Here is a 9735-nt window from a genome sequence, read left to right on the forward strand (position 1 = left end):
GGGAAAGGGAGAAGCAGGCTTCCCACTGAGCAAGGAGCCTGATATGGGGTGTGATCTAGCCATGACCTGACCCAAACGGAGATGCTTAACAACTGAACCACCCAGGCACCCCAAAATGTTTCTTTTTTTAAAAGGAAATGTATTTATTTGAGAGAGAGAGAGAGAGAGAAAGATACCACAAGTAGGCAGAGGGGCTGGCAGAGAGAGAGCAGGGGAAGCAGGCTCCCTGTTGAGCAAAGAGCCTGATGTGGGTCTCGATCCCAGGACTCTGAGATCATGACCCAAGCTGAAGGCAGGGGCTTAACCCACTGAGCCACCCATGTGCCCCAGATTGAAGTTTTTTGTATATTTGCTGTCCTTTTCCCATTTTAAAATCTTTGAGAGAGGGAGAGAGAGCAAGGGAGAGAGAACACACGTTTGGAGGGGAAGGCAGAGGAAGAGAAAGAGTCAGAGAAGAGAGAATCTCAAGCAGGTTCCCCACTGCATGGGGAGCCTGGCACTGACATGGGGCTCAGTATGACAACTTAAAGTTCATGACCTGAGCCAAAATCCTTCAAGAGTTGGACCCCTACCTGAGTGAGACTGAGCAGAGGGTGGTGTGCTCAATATGAAAGTAAAAGTGCTCAGTTCACAGTCCCTCTACCTCCACGCTATGGTCTAAAATACCTGCTTGTCATTAGAGCACTTTTGACCTAAGTTATCATTCAAAGATTGCAACTGTGGAGAGACGGATCATGAATTCAGTCACTTCTCATTTACTAGATTTTCAGTAGTGCCCTAAGGCACAAGGAGAAAAGGTAGTTTGGTTTTGATGGAGAAAGGAGACAGGTCGTGAAAAACCAGAATATAAAAACGATAAAACACAGTCCTGAAGGAGGCCCCATGCAGCCTGATAAGTGGAGTTAAAGAAGCAAAACAAGCCCTCTGGCAAAATACTTCATTACACACCAGGGCCTGTACCATATTTATCTGGGGGATAATCTGTTCAGGGAATCAGAAATGTAATAAGACAAAGAAAAGTGCAGGATTATAATTCTTCTTGGAGAGACTGAGAGTGTGTGGCTGGAAGTAATTTGGGATATTGTCTAAGAAACCCATAAAGGACACATGAGTCAAAGGAGGAAGTTGCTAACCACCTACCTGAGCAAAGAAGATAAGTCCAGCTGCAGGGCTTTGCTTCTGACTGAGAGGGGCATGCGAGTTTAGGGCCAGAGGTGCTCTGCTTGGCACTCTAGGGATGAGGCTGCACACTGTTGCCTCTATCTTTCTTTTTCATCCTTCTCCACGCAGCAAACAGCTTTTCCTCCAAACAGATGTTGAACAAGTGTCTAAAGGATGTTGGTTAAATTTTCATTATGAAGAATATCAGGGTCCATGAAGGGCTGCCCATCTCAGTCTCACCCTGGCTGCAGGAAGGTGGAGAGAAGAGAAGTGGAGAGATGCTGCACTTTTCCTGGTACTCACATGAATCCTCAAGCTCTCCAGCTTGCTCCCTCCTCCCTTCCTGACAAAACAAAGAGAAAAAGAAGAAAAGGGTAAAAGTCGGAGGATGTATTCGGTTATAAAACACCAGAACTCCTTTCCCCTGCCTATAATGTAAGGGTGATAGAGCTCCGACATCTCCAATCCCCCATTCCAAAATTGGAGAAGCTCTGAAAAATAAAACTGCTTCTCTTATCTCATTTGATGCAAAACCTGACCTATCAGGAAGTGAAACTCTCTGAGGTCTTTATCCTAGTCAGTAGACATATTCATATATTTCAATGCAGAAATATTTACTGGTATGATTTCAAGATGCAGCTCCATCGTTTTATGTACCAGATCACCTTTATAAAAGCTGAGAAACAGTGAAATCTAAAACAGGTTAGCCCTATGCTTTTCAGGTAAGAAATAATATTGAAAGATATTTCAGAAGCGATAAGTGAAAGAATGTTCACAAAGCACCCAGAACATGCCTGACACCCAAGAAACAGGAATTTCATTTCCTTCTGCCCATGTTTGGCTTGTTTGGAGAGGGAGCCCTTCTTCAGAAATTAGCTCCAGGCTGGATAACAGGAATCAGATATTACCAATGAGGTACAGAGTGAAAATATTTGCAACTTCTACAACAGAGATCTAATATCTCTAACATATCCAGAACTCTTAAAGAAGAAAAAGACCAAACTTGGTAGGAAAATAGGAAAACTACACGAATAGATAGTTTACAGGAAATGATAAGCAAATGTTCCTTAAACATTAAAAAAAAACAAAACACAGAGGGTTACAAAAGGGAAGGGATGGGGTGAAAGGGTAATTGCATGATCGGTCCTGAGGAGGGCAGCTGTGGAGATAAACACTGGGTGTTACATGCAACTAATGAATCTTTGAACACTGCATCAGAAACTAATGATGTAGTATATGTTGGTTAATGGGACATAATAACAACAATGATGATAATAATAATAATAAATAAGCCACCCTTGGGAGACTTCTTGTTTTCTGCTCTCTTCAACCCAGGTCCCTGTTCCCTCTTCTGGGTGCTCTCTCCTTCGTTTCAAACTCCTGTCCGAGAACCACAAGTTGAACAATGTAGAAAGCAAAGCAGGACCAAACTGCAACAACAATCAAATACACAACCAGAGTAGGAGGTTCCAGCCCTCTCTCAGCAACTCAGCACAGTCTACAGAGCATCCATAAAATACAGATCTTGATGGCAAACCATCTGAATCCCACAGCTGTCTCCATACATCTGTCCACATCCACTGTGGAGGACACGTTGATTTTAGGCACAGAAACCATTAGAAAAATGTTCCCGATTTACTTTGGCCATAAGGGAAATTTCAATCTGTTTCAGAGGCATGAAATCACACAGAGCATGTTGTGGTAACATAATGTGCTAGAAATCACTGATAAAAAACTAACCAGAAATTCCCATATGTTTAGACATAGAGAAGTACCTCTAACAATAAAATAGGAGTAAAGAAATAGAAAAGAAAAAGAGCTACATTGGAACCAAATGATATGAGCATGATACAATCATAATCAAATGTGTCTTTGGCAGAGAATATCTTGGAAATGTGGTGTGAGAACACTATATGGTCTCAAAATCATGCCTCATAGACTGAACCCTATAAATCCTATGTGATGAAGGAAATCACAAACCCATCCTGACATAGGCCTCCTGTCATTTGCTACCAATATCCCACGTCCCTCCTCCGACCCTGCACAGTCCCCCAGATGGACTGGCACCATGTGGTATCCCCAAGAGGCTCCACCAAGCATTTCAGGCATTCCTCTGACTCAGGAAGTTGGAAGCAGTCTTGTAGACATGCTCTGACCAGTAATATGTGTGAGGGAGTGAGATGTGCCATCTCGAACAGAACACCTGGGACTGAATCAGGTTCCCCCTCTGTCCATCTCCTATAGCACCCGGCAGTTACCTATAGTGGGTGCTCTATTATTCTGGTCCCACGAAGACCGTGTGGACATGTGGCAGGTACTAGAAACAGACTTCCCTAATAGAAGCCACTAAGGCACAAGGCTACAGGTTACTCACAGTAACATCTGGCCCTTCCTAACTGGCACGCATCCCTCCCGTCTTCTCTCTGTGAGGCAGCACAGCCTAAAAGGCGAAGCATGAACTCTGTTGTCTGAGACACAGGGTTTGACCTCCACCTCTGCCCATGTCTTCACTCCAACCTCATGCAATTTACTGTGAGTCTCTGAGCCTCCATTTCTACTCTATAAGGTGGATGGTTATACCGTCTCAGGTTTGGGGTGATTAAGGAAATCATACATGTAAAGTTTGAGTCAGCAACTGGCACATACAGTAAATGCTCAATACATTTTTGCTGTATACCTTTATGTCTTGATTGTAAACATTCTGAAAGCTCAGAAATGTATTGTGACAAAGGAAGGACTTGTTCAATTTTTGGCTTGTGCATCCTTTTGAACTATGTTTTTCAACAAATAGTGTAATATTTACATTCATTGACAGTATTTTTTCTTTTAACAAGGTTCTGTGCACTTTTAAAGTTCCAAATTATAGCTCTGCCTCGCTTTTTAAATTATTTAATGTTAAATATTGCCGATAATTTAATCATTTTTCTATTGTGGGGCATTTTCATAGGCTGCACATGGCATCAAAAACAAATGAGGTAGATTAAAGTATATCATGTATTACAGGCTAGAATAAACACTTTGTTCACTTTTGTTTATTATGTATCTATATATGTCTACATATATGTATATATGTATACAATTTAAGATATACTCCCAGAGACTCTAAGATGGTGGAGAAATAGGAGACCTTCATTTCATCTGGTCACAGGAATTCAGTTACACAGTTATCAGATCATTCTGAACACCTGTGAACTCACCCATAGATGTAAGAAAAGAGTAGCTCCAACTCTAGAAATATAAAAGTGACCTCTTTCTACAAGGTAGGACCTGTGGAGAAGTGAATTCGCGTTGATATATGGGAAGATAAACTGCAGGGAGGTACCAGAAAATGATATAGTAGAGGACTGCAAAGTAAGGACTTTTAGAAGTTTGCTCTGATGAGGGCCATTCCTGCCTGAACGGTACCCACGTGGTAAAGCAGGGCAGAATCCTAGGTGGGACAGTGTCATCTCGAGATGCCCAAGGCCACAGAAATAACAGGGTTCCTGAGTGTGGCAGAGGTCCCAGGCATCAAAGCGGGGACTCTTGCTGGAATCATCAAGCCCCAGAGTGGAGTCTCAGCTCCAGGCTGCCATAAGCCACGAATTGTGGCACAATCAGTGCCAGCAGGGACTCAGCAACAGCACACAGGCAAGATCCATCCTCCTCCCAGAAGGAGTGGCTTGGGTGTGCCCTGAAGGAGTCTGTAGGGTTTGGAGATTCAAACAGGGTCCCACCCTGAGATACAAATGCTCAGTCACAGGCCGGGTGAGCACAGAGAGCAGATGGAGACCAGGGAGCCAGGAACGATTCACTGCTTTTCTCTGAGGGTGCACTGAGGAATGGTGCCTCAGACACTTGGATCCCGGCCTGGACTTTGCAAGGCTTCCTTTTTCATACTCATCCTCTAATGAGGCACAGCGAACCTTCAGGGAACAAAAGCCAGAGCAAACCAGAGTAGATTACTTAGCTTGGCACCTAGGCAACAGCAGTGCAATCCTGCCCCGGGGCAAAAATGCCACAGAATCAAGGCAACAGGCTCCTTCCCCAGAGGATCATCAAGAACACACAGCCAAGTTTACTGATCATTGAGAATGCCCAAACCCCAGTGCTAGGGGAATATAGCATATAGAATTCATGGGTTATTTTCCCCACGATTTTGTCCTTGGCTTTTTAAAAAATATATATTTTTTATTGTGTTGTTAGTCACCATCAAATATATCATTAGTTTTGGAAGCAGTGTTCCAAGATTCATTGTTTATGTACAACAGCCAGTGCTCCGTGCAATACATGCCCTCCTTAATACCTACCACCAGTCTCACCCATCCCCCCCAACGCCCTCCCCTCTAAAACCCTCAGGTTGTGGGGCACCTGGTGGCTCAGTGGGTTAAGCTGCTGCCTTCGGCTCAGGTCATGATCTCAGGGTCCTGGGATCGAGTCCTGCATTGGGCTCTCTGCTCAGCAGGGACCCTGCTTCCCTCTCTCTCTCTGCCTGCCTCTCCATCTACTTGGGATTTCTCTCTGTCAAATAAATAAAATCTTAAATATATATATATATATATATATATATATATATATATATATATATCCCTCAGGTTGTTTCTCAGTCTCTCATGTTTCATCTCCCCCTCTGATTTCCCCCAATTCACTTTTCCTTTCCTCTGCTGATGTCTTCCATGTTATTCCTTATGTTCCACAAGTAAGTGAAACCATATGATAATTGACTTTCTCTGCTTGACTTAGTTCATTCAGTATAATCTCCTCCAGTCCCATCCACACTGATGCAAAAGTTGAGTATTCATCCTTTCTGATGGCTGAGTAATATTCCATTGTATATTATGGACCACATCTTCTTTATCCATTCACAGTTTTGTCTTTCAGTTTTAATTTTTTGTTCTCTTTCTTTTTGTCAACCAATTTATTTTATCCACACTTCTTTAATCTTAACTTTCACTTTTGTACTTAACTTTGTAAATATTTAAGTTCCTCTTTCTTTATAATTTTAGGGTGCAGTTTCCTCAAACACACCAAAATACACCTAGAATCTAGGGTATTATTCTTTTTGCTTTAACTGCCTAATCATACTGTCTTTTCTTCCTCTTCCTCTTTCTCTTCCACTTCTTCTTTTTATATGTTAAGTATTTTAGTTTAGTTTTGTTTTGTTTTGTTTTCTTCAAGTCTTTTTAAATTTTCATCTTCATGGATACATTCTATCCTTTCCATATATTTAATTTTATTTTTCTGTATATACCTGTGTACATATATATAAATATATATATAAATGTATATACTTATACATTTATATATGTATACATATATATGTTACAAGATTAAATATGTGGAAATCTGTAAATTTGTAAGATATAGAAGTATTTTTCATAATGTATATTATATAATACTGTATAGTGTATGTATTATTTAGTTATATATATATTTCATATATATATTTTTGCAAGATTTTCTTTCTATACAATTTTGAGGTGGTTTTTTCTAACAAACCAAAAGATACACTCAGGATATGTAGTGTATTGCTCTGTTTTCCCTACATATCCCATGATATTCTCTCTGCTCTGTTCACATGGCTAACTTCCCTTTTTTTCCCTCTTTTTTTTTGTTTTTGGACTTTTAAGTTTCATTTATAGGTAATACAATGGCACTAACTTCCTATCTTTTTATAGTTACTCTGAATGTAAATGGATTAAATGGATAATCAGAAGGCACGGGGTATAGGATAGGATGAAAAGGCCAAGACCCATCCATAATGTTATCTAAAGAGAATCAGTTTAGACCCAAAGATACCCCCAGACAGAAAGTGATGGGGCTTGGAAAAATATTTATCATGCTAATGGACATCAAAAGAAAACTGGGGTAGCAACCTTTATCAGACAAATTAGATTTTATGGGCACCTGGGTGGCTCAGTGGGTTAAAACCTCTGCCTTGGCTCAGGTCATGATCTCAGGGTCCTGCGCCCGAGCCCCACATCAGGCTCTCTGCTCAGCAGGAAGCCTGCTCACCCCCCACCTGCCTACTTGTGGTCTCTGTCAAATAAATAAATAAAATCTTAGAAAATTCAATTTTAAACCAAAGACTGTCATAAGAGATGAAGAAGGCTACTATATCATACTTAAAGGCTTTATCAAACAAGAAGATCTAACAATGATAAATACTTGTGTTGCTAACACAGGAGCAGCCAATTATATAAGCCAATTATAGCAAAATTAAAGAAACACAGCAACAATAATACAATAGTAGTAGGAGACTTGAACACCCCACTTACAGGAATGGACCTATCATTTAAGCAGAAAATCAACCAGGAAACAAGTGTTTTGAATGATAAAGGGCACCAAGTGGACTTCACATATATATTCAGAACATTCCATCCTAAAAAAAAAAAAAAAAAAAAAAAAAAAAAAAAAAAAAAGACATTTTCTTGAGTACACATGGAACATTCTCCACAATAGATTACATACTGGGTCACAATCACATTTCAACCAGTACCAAAGACTGGTATTATTCCTCACATATCCTTAGACCCCAGTGATGTGTGAATTTGTAACTTAATCATGAAAAGAAATTTGGAAAGAACTCACATGGAGGCTAAGAAGCATCCTACTAAAGAATAAATGGGTCAACTAGGAAATTAAACAATAATAGAAAAAATCATGGAAACAAATGAAAATTTAAAAAGAAGATCCTAGCAAGCAGGATCCAACAGCACATTAAAAAGATTATCCGCCAGGACCTGGTGGGATTCATCCCTGGGCTACAAGGATGGTTCCACATTTGCAAATCAATCAATGTGATACAACAAATTAATATGAGAAGAGAGAAGAGCCACATGGTTCTCTCAATCGATACAGAAAATGCATTTGACAAAATCCAGCATTCGTTCCTGATTAAAACACTTCAAAGTATAGGGATAGAAGGAACATCTCTGAACTTCATCGAATCTATCTATGAAAGACCCACAGCAAATATCATCCTCAATGGGAAAAAGCTTGCAGCCATCTCGTTGAGATCAGGAACAAGACAAGGATGCCCACTCCACTCTTGTTCAACATAGTATTAGAAGTCCTAGCAAAAGCAATCCGACAACAAAGAGAAATAAAAGGTATCCAAATTGGCAATGAAGAAGTCAAACTCTCTCTATTCGCAGATGACATGATTCTTTATATGGAAAACCCAAAAGACTCCACCCCCAAACTACTAGAACTCATAACAGCAATTCAGCAACGTGGCAGGATACAAAGTCAATGTGCAGAAATCAGTGGCTTTCTTATACACTAACAATGCAAATACAGAAAGGGAAATTAGAGAATCGATTCCATTTACTATAGCACCAAGGACCATAAGATACCTGGGAATAAACCTAACCAAAATTAACAAAACAGGAAACAAGATGTATTGGAGAGGATGTGGAGAAAGGGGAACCCTCTTCCACTGTTGGTGAGAATGCCAGTTGGTGCAGCCTCTTGGGAGAACAGTGTGGAGATTCCTCAAGATATTAAAAATAGAACTTCCCTATGATCCTGACATTGCACTCCTGGGTATTTACCCCAAAGATACAGATGTAGTGAAAAGAAGGGCCATCTGTACCCCAATGTTTATAGCAGCAATGGCCATGGTCGCCAAACTGTGGAAAGAAACAGATGCCTTTCAACGGACGAATGGATAAGGAAGATGTGGTCCATATACACTATGGAGTATTATGCCTCCATCAGAAAGGACGAATACCCAACTTTTGTAGCAACATGGACGGGACTGGGAGAGATTATGCTGAGTGAAATAAGTCAAGCAGAGAGAGTCAATTATCATATGGTTTCACTTATTTGTGGAGCATAACAAATAGCATGGAGGACATGGGGAGTTAGAGAGAAGTGGGTTGGGGTAAATTGGAAGGGGAGGTGAATCATGAGAGGCTATGGACTCTGAAAAACAATCTGAGGGGTTTGAAGTGGCGGGGGTGGGAGGTCGGGGTACCAGGTGGTGGGTATTATAGAAGGCATGGATTGCATGCAGCACTGGGTGTGGTGAAAAAAATAATGATACTGTTATGCTGAAAATAAATAAATTCTTTTTAAAAACCACTCAATGAACCATCTGACATTTGGCAACTGGATTTCATGCAATTTCCTCATCTCATGGATAAAGTAGGTGTTAGTTAATGTGCCTATGTCTTCTCACTAGACAAACGCTTTCCCTTGGAGAAAGGCCAATGACTCTTCTGCAGCTAAAATCTTGTTAGAAAAAAATTACCCTCCCAGGGAAGCCCTCTTGAAGTATACACAGTGACCAGAAAACACATTTTACCCTGCAGGCGTTTCACCAATTTGCGATGTTTTGCTAGTTTTAGAACAATTTCATTGTATGTTACTGTCCTCTATCTTCAAAGTTAAGCTCACAGAATGACCACATTACTGGGGACTCCATTGGCAAAATCTACGGAGACTTTCCAGCTCCCTGGGTCAAAGGGATTGCTGTCACTCCTAAATCTCATGTCCACCCCTTTGTGGAAATCAGTCTCTCCCCCTGGGAGATAGTCACTGGATTTGATTTGAATTCGATGTGCATTCGACCACTGCCTCTCTGGACCC

This window comes from Mustela putorius, unplaced genomic scaffold, assembly GCF_011764305.1.
Source record: "Mustela putorius furo isolate JIRA1106 unplaced genomic scaffold, ASM1176430v1.1 tig00000250_pilon_pilon_pilon, whole genome shotgun sequence".
NCBI lineage: Eukaryota > Metazoa > Chordata > Mammalia > Carnivora > Mustelidae > Mustela > Mustela putorius.